This window comes from Nicotiana tomentosiformis, chromosome 4, assembly GCF_000390325.3.
Source record: "Nicotiana tomentosiformis chromosome 4, ASM39032v3, whole genome shotgun sequence".
Lineage (NCBI taxonomy): Eukaryota > Viridiplantae > Streptophyta > Magnoliopsida > Solanales > Solanaceae > Nicotiana > Nicotiana tomentosiformis.
Window position 1 is genome coordinate 36,173,278 of NC_090815.1, and position 6,449 is coordinate 36,179,726.

The following is a 6,449-nucleotide window of genomic DNA, read 5'->3' on the forward strand; positions in this document are numbered from 1 at the left end:
CATGTTACGATTAGTATTTTATGTAAACGTTAGTAATTATAATTAGGTATAATAAATAAGTTAGTTACTTGATTATTTTAACATTAATATTATTGTTGATTATTAGAAGCCCAAAGAATTTCAAAAGAAGAAAGGAAATTTGGCCTAGTTAGTAGCCCAATATCTTTCTACTAATTCTACCGGCCCAAATCACGCCCAACAAGACAACCCAAGTAAGTCCTTAAACCAGCCCAAACAAATATTAGCCCATGTCTCAATTCTTTTCTAGATTCTTCCACTAGAAATATGTCTCTTTTGGATTTCAAAAATTCTATTTAATTATAAATAATTTTCTCCTTAAATCCACCACTGTATGTTTGACCTCTCATGCTACCAGACGGAATAGTCTGAATTGGCAGACCCCTCCATTTTCCCCTTTCTTGCTGCACAACATCCCAAGTTTTGAAGGCTACAGGAGAAGCCCAACCATTTTGGGTATTAATCTGAAACAAATCTGCTCAAAGTCTCGGGCAAATCTCGCTCATTATATGATGAACGGCTATTTTACCGTTCAAAACCCCACATTTCAAAACGTTAGAGGTAAAAATCCCGCCCAAAGAACCCTAAAATCCGCCTATAAATATCAAGTTATTGCAGCCATTTAGGGGGGAGCTTCAGACGACACCTCTATTCCCCTTCCAGTTTAAGTTAGCCTCTTAAGCTTGGCAGAGATTTTCTCTGCTCTAGTTATGTAGCTTTGTTTGTGAAAGGAGTTTGGACTGGAGAGTTGAGTGGCCCTCGCAAACGCCCTTAGTTCACTGCCCCGAAGAAGGTCAGTAACTTTTCTTCTCTCTGTTTATTTCGACTCTAAAATTTGAAACACTTTTATCTTACGGTACATTCCGTGAAAGTTGTTGATATAGTATTTGCTCCCTTAAATATCACATAAAAGAAAATAAGAAGTCATACAACTCGTTAATGTAACGGTTCGTATTTCTTAGATTACAAAGCATGACGATAGTTATATTTATTCCCAGAATATATAAACCATGTATCTAGAAGTCAAATATTGTGTATGAGATTTTCTTTATCTTTTAGAAATAATGCTTATAAGTTTCTAAAACATTTTTTGCTCGGAAAAAATTGAACCAAAGCAAACGTGCTTTGTGCTTAATATAGATCTCGTTTCATTCAATATGTTTGCTGAAATCTTTAAGGCAAAAAGAAAGTTCTGTTTAATATACATAACTCCGAATATAATATTTTGATCTATCATTTTCACTCATCTACTTGAAAACTAAAATATAAATATGAACTCATCGTGACTTTATGAATTTCTTATTTGAATATGTTCTTTGTCCAGATACTATGTTGAAATTTAAATATTATGTATTAATTCTCTGTAACTGCACTGATGTAGTTCTGCTATTTTCACTCACTTAGAAAAGCATGCCTTAGGATACTTTTGTTAAACTTTAAATGAGAAAATTGAAAGTTTCTGTTTGAATACTTCAATAGAGGATGTGTTTGAATCAGGGGATACGAATCTGTTAGTATAGCATTTTTAACATGACAAATCGTTTGCTGCCTATTAGAAGTCACAGTGTGACTCAGAGTCTGCTGCCTTACTTCTACCAATATCAGCTGTAATATCAACACGACAATTTATATGAGTAAATAAATAGCGCAAATATTGTTCATATTCATGTTTATACTTATAAATATCACTCTTTACGGTTGTGCGAGGAAAACCTTTATAAGTAGGATTATAAACTTTTCTAATATAATGCACAAAGTGAGGGTTAAAAGAAAAACTATAGGGTAGCACATAACAGTAACCATTTTTGCCAATTCTTTCCGATCTTTTTTTGGATCATAATATAAAATACCACCGATAACAGTGTTAATTCCCGGTTGAAATTGATTTGACCCGGTACTAAGGTCAGCCATACTAGGTGCACTTGTCCCCTCGGCCAAAGCTTTCATACGAAAATATCTAGCTTTATCTTGAGGGTGTAGCATATGTGTCTAGTTAAACTTCCCGCCCCCCCGATTTCCAACATATTTAAAAACTAACTCTTTGCCACAAGTTTTACACTTAGCCCTATTTTTTTCTCTTAGTTGAGTAAAAAATGGCCAAACAAGAGATATTTCTGCCCGTTTAGAAAGTTGTCTTGAAAAAGTAGGGGCAGTAACAGGAGGGTCAGACGGGGATCATTTAGAGAGGTAGTTGAGAAATCATCAAGGGGAATGGGGCGATGGCCGAGAACAAGTCATTGTGGCGGTAACTCTACCTAGAAGACTGGAGATCCCAAGATCTAGGTTCAAGGAGATCAAACAAAGTCATTAATGACGGTTCAACATTGTCAAATAAAATTTTAGTCCGTTCTCGTGATGAGACAATGTTCAGTACCAAGGATAAAGCATTAAGGCTTTTTAATGATTTCTAAATTTGATACGGGGTATATCAAATAGTGTATCTACAGGATGACACGTTTAGGAATCACCTATGTAAGTGTGAAGTGTTAGCCGCTTCAAGGAGAACTTTGTAAGGCCAGTTCTCTACGCACTTATGAAACCAGGCGGTGTTCATGGCTGAAACGAACACAACAATGAGAACCAAAGACGGTTAAGGGTTGATTGTGTGACTTATGGTTGTCTAGGTATACACCAAAGATCGACGGTTCAAAGATATCAAATCTACCGATTGACCGAGTATATCCGACATAAGTTTACTACGGAAAGTTCAAAGGGAAACCTACTTATCCAGATGCGATTAATCCTTACTTGTAAATCACACAGTTTTTCCATGCATACTTCCGTGATATAGCCATTCCCCATTCATGTGGGGGATTGTTGAGGTTTTGTTTTTAAGATGAAATATTCTTAAAATGAGGGCGAATGGGAAATGGAGGGAAAATGAAATTTTGAGTAAAATTTTAAGTTTCCCCCTCTTGACAATGAGACATTGTCCCATATTGGAAGAGGAAGACATTTTTGGTGGGTATATATATAATTGCTCTTCTTGTAGCTCTTAAAGAGTTAAGAAGAAAGCAAGCCTCGCGCCGTCGTCGCTCGCTCGGCTTCGGCTTCGGCTACGGCTTCGGCTTCGGCTTCGGATTTGGATTTGGATTTGGATTTGGTCAAATGATCGATTGATTGATTAATTTTTGGGACCAAATTTATTTGTTAATAGTAAATATTAACGTAAGATTATCCGCATTTGTAACGGATATTTTTCAATCCGTGTATTGACCATTTGGCAGCCGCCTAATGCTCTTCCCACCATGAAGGTGCTTGCTCCACAAACATGAAGTGCTTGCTCCACAAACATGTAATGCTTGCTCCACCATGGAGGGTGGACGTTTGGTCTTCTTCAACATTTTGCTGCTATATATATGTGCAGCAGATGTTGAAGAAAGACACTCAACACACAACACACAATTCGCTCAACAAATTGGCTATACAGTGCACTCCTTCCTCTCAGCATTTCCATACGATTTTCTGAGTTTATACTCCTTCGTTCTGCATTGTTTTTAACTTCAAACAAAGCAACTGTAAGTGTGATTTGCTACCGAACTTTGTGTTCGCTGAAACACTGGGGTTTGAAGTACCGCTACACCAGTGTGTTATTCGTTCTATCCTGGGAGGAAATAATCCATTACCTTGGGTACTAGGAGGGGATTAAATTCCTTAAGGAAACACTGTGAATTCAGTGGGCTCGAATTAATTATTGTTTCATTATGCTAACTTATATTTTGCAGAATTATTATTTACAAATACAGCAATATTGGCGGGAATAACAAAAATTAATATAAATAAGTTTATGGAATATTTAATATACAAGGAACATATTATAGAACTATTATTGACCATTCCAGATGCCAATTCATTACCTTGGAGGTCTATAAATTACACTATTTTCAAAGCAGGATTATACTCAAACAAAAGTTTCATACAGAGTGAAGTACTATTTTCAATATGGCATTTCTTAAGCTGGGTTTCATTTACGCAATTCTTCTCATGGCAACCACTAGTTAGTATCTATCTCAATCTAGCTCTGCTAATAACTCTAATCTAATGTGATTTTTACAATGTATGTATGTATGTATGTATGTATGTATGTATGTATGTATGTATGTATGTATGTATGTATGTATGTATGTATGTATGTATGTATGTATGTATGTATGCATGCATGCATGCATGTCTCTCTGTTCATGACGCATAAATATGCTTTATTTTGTTATATATATATTGTAATGTAATTTTGATAATTATAATAGGAATATTTTTCAGTTAATTTGATGTGTTTCTCCAAGATGCAAGTGATGGCTGCACGGGATGCGGATTATGATCTCTCAAATGTCCAAAGAAGATTACTCCCGCAACTTAATACTTGATTTAGATCTTGTCAACGGGACAGTGATTGCAGTGATTGTTGGATTTGTTGTTCATGTTTATTCGCAACATTCAATACTCTCCAGTGTGGTATCGACGTGGGAGGCCATATATAACAGTACGTCCTGTAGCCTATTGAAATAATCTGCTACAAAAAAATGTTGCTCGTTTATGGTATCCTGTAGCTTCTATGATTCCTTAATGGTTACTTTTTCCGTGTTTACCATGTGTTGTATGAATAATGAAGATTGTCAAGTGATGACACTCGATTCAAGAATAAAGACATATTTTGATTTCATATTGTCTTAGTTAGATTATGTCTATACATAATACATTCACAAGTTTTATCTTTAGATGTATTGCATGCGTAAACTACTGAAATCTTTTCTATTTGTCCTTTTATATAATATTTTATACCTCACATCTTAATAACAAAATATTTCTTTTTTTGATGATGTTGTCATACCCCGAAACTAGGGTGTGATGTGATGGCGGCCAACTCACCTTGCACGTCGAGCAAACCTTGTTTTAACTAACTGAAATTCTATACTGAACATCATACCAAAGGCATCTATATATATCTATAAAGGAGGGCCAAGAGGTGGTGACATGGCATATCTATTAAGCTAGAATTACCATTTACCTTTTTTTCTTAGATTTTTGACTTTTTTCCTTATTTTCCTTATTCTTTTATTAAGCCACTATATCTTTTCTGGCGTTTCAAAAGTGCATTCTTTTGGTTACAACTTTTCAAACGCCTCGCTTTCTTTTTCCACCATTTTTAATCGGTCACAACTTTTCCGGGATTTAAATAATTACGCTTTGAATGTCTTTTGTAACATATTTCACATGAACTTTCATCTTCTGAACTTCACTTCCCACCATCATTTACCCATCTTTTTCTGCCTCCTTTTACTTCACCGTACCAGGAATTGCCTCTTTAGATTCCTCAAGTAAAATTAATTGGTCAATGGGTTCTGTTACAAGATCACCTTTCAAGTATTTTCCCCTTTTCTTCATCTAACCAAATTCTTCTTCTGGAGCATATATCCATATGATATGATTAATGGTAACTAGCTAGATCTTCTGGAATTTTTTTTGTATTCCAAGTGTGAGGGATATTTATATAGTATATGATCATATGTCAGAGTAGAATTACATTGAAGAATTTATCTTTTTATTCTCTACTGATTTTCGTTTATGAATAATTGTGTACGCTGTTACGTAGTCATCTATTTTATTTTCTTAATGTTCTACAATGGTGATTCATCTCATGTTCTGACAATCTTTTTTATGATAATGAATCTCAAGTGATGCTATATGTCGGTAATTCATCCAGAATAGCCTGCCAACGAGGAGCTATCTTTAAATTTCATAATATAATGAGCAAAGCGACCATTTACAGTTACATCCTATGATAAGTGTTTACACATTTAAGAATGTATACATGTTTGAGATAAGTATTATCTATATGTCACGTCTAACTTTTATAACTCTTATATGTTCGGTTCAAAGAGGGGAAGGCATGAGAAGTTATACTCATTGGCTAATAGAGGATTGTATCCTTTTTTTATTTATATATTTGTTTGCTAATAGATGCGTAGTAACGATCTATGAGCTTCTAAAATAGTATAATATTTTAAGCATCAAGTTTACTCCTTGCTATTACCTCTTTTTGTTGCGACTAAGAAAAATGTACGCTAATAAATGATTGTTAATTGGCCATATTCTTTGAGCTTCTGTTTATTAGAGCCGCATATATGACCTTTCCATTCTTATCTTTTCACCTTTTCACGCATTTTAATACAGTTACTCATTTATGTCTTTATTCCTTCCGATACAGTTATTTGTTTATTTCGTGAATAATTTGTTGTTTTGCCCTAAATCCTAATATTTGCTGAGAGAAACACTAAATTATTGAGATTTGATATGTTTTTAGTTTGGAGTTGTACCTAACAATCAAATTGAGCTAACAAAACCACACACACAAATGTACTCTTAACATAATTGTGACAGAGTTAGGAATTTTGAATTGGCGCCTGCGGGGATTAGAATAGTGAGAAAATAGG

The 6,449-nt window shown here is 34.7% G+C and overlaps 1 long non-coding RNA gene across 2 annotated transcripts; it reads left to right on the top strand.

Annotated features, from left to right (window-relative positions):
• Positions 1–329: 329 nt before the first annotated feature.
• On the top strand, positions 330–4,678 carry LOC138908937 (uncharacterized). Of its 2 annotated transcripts, none has more exons than XR_011415351.1 (2): positions 330–811; positions 4,266–4,678. It is a non-coding gene; the product is annotated as an uncharacterized lncRNA (long non-coding RNA). The 2 variants fall into 2 exon arrangements; XR_011415352.1 differs by having other exon boundaries at positions 336–811; positions 4,279–4,678.
• The last annotated feature ends 1,771 nt before the right edge of the window (positions 4,679–6,449 follow it).